Source organism: Schistocerca gregaria, chromosome X (genome assembly GCF_023897955.1).
Source record: "Schistocerca gregaria isolate iqSchGreg1 chromosome X, iqSchGreg1.2, whole genome shotgun sequence".
Lineage (NCBI taxonomy): Eukaryota > Metazoa > Arthropoda > Insecta > Orthoptera > Acrididae > Schistocerca > Schistocerca gregaria.
The window spans coordinates 509,847,620-509,849,014 of NC_064931.1; the positions used below are offsets into that span (position 1 = coordinate 509,847,620).

At 42.0% G+C, this 1,395-nt stretch overlaps 1 pseudogene; it reads right to left on the minus strand.

The window, feature by feature from the left end:
- Positions 1 to 273: 273 nt before the first annotated feature.
- On the minus strand, positions 274 to 391 carry LOC126299885 (5S ribosomal RNA; annotated as a pseudogene).
- Positions 392 to 1,395: the final 1,004 nt, after the last annotated feature.

The window sequence follows — 1,395 nt, forward strand, 5'->3', positions numbered from 1 at the left end:
GTTACTGTATTTCGCTCTGTGGGATCAAGAGTGTATATTTGGTAATGGAAGCCAACAGTCCTATATTCAGAACAACTCCTCTCCACCTGAACAGGCCTTGAAGACCGGCCGCCGTCTCATCCTCAGCCCACAGGCGCCACTGGATGCGGATATGGAGGGGCACGTGGTCTGTGCATCGTTCTCCCGCCGTATGTCAGTTTACGAGACCGGAGCCGCTACCTCTCTGTCAAGTAGCTCCTCAGTTCGCCTCATAAGGGCTGAGTGCACTTCGTTTGCCAACAGCGCTCGGCAAACCGGATGGTCACCCATCCAAGTGCTAGCCCAGTCCGACAGCGCTTACCTTCGGTGATCTAACGGGAACTGGTGTTACCACCGCAGCAAGGCCGTTGGCATATTCAGGACTGTGGAAATTAAACTATCCTGTGGTGCCTCACCTACTCCTTTGACGTCCTGACCCCCTAGGGAAAAAACCCTCACAATTAATAGTGGGTAAGATTATATGCGACCAGGAGAAGGAGAACACTTCAGAAAATTTGCACTCTTAACGGCCTATTAGCTAATAACTTTATCTTTTGTGTGACATCAAAATAATATACAAAACATAAAACCAGTAAAGACAAGAGACAAGCAAGACAGTACATATCTCTTCAGTCTTTAGGACCCTGAATTTTTTTCTCTCTTATCTTGCTATAGCTTTACACGGCGTGCTTTCCTTTCTGCGAAAGAATCTATTACCTCATCAAAATTCGTCAAACGTTTTGTTACATGAAAAATCAAAAACTGAAAAACCTGTTAATATGAATAGTACCTAAGATCACTGTGGTTTCTCGATTTGATTACGTTTTTTTGTCACTGTCTGCTAGATAAAACGAAACAGGCCTTTTCAATATTGCAGCAATTGTAACACACGCCAAATACGAAAAACTGTTTTGGCACAAATGGCCATTTTTTCCACTTCATTTACATAAATAACATACAAAACGACAGAATATAAATCACAAAGTATCAATATCAAATGCCTATTGGACCTAAAACAAGCAAAAAGTTTTATATTAGGAAATAGTTTCACATTTCATTCATATGCTCCACTTTCTCAGGTTTGAGGTCGAAAAGTAGCACGACATTTTTTTTATAAATTTGGACTCGTCATATTCTTCCATACATTTTGTGTGATGTTCCGCTTCTTCTCCTTCCTCGTTCTAACAAATGATCTTGTCATCAGTAATCCTGTAATTACTCCTGCCATTGTCAAAACATATTCTCCGGTTAGCTTCACAAAACGTGCCAGAATCACCGGTTTAGTTATCCCGCGTTTATTCTCTGGTTGCATGTTCGTACAATGCGTTTTCCGAGAATGGAACTTATTCGGCTGCTAAGCGGGGACTGTACAACTGG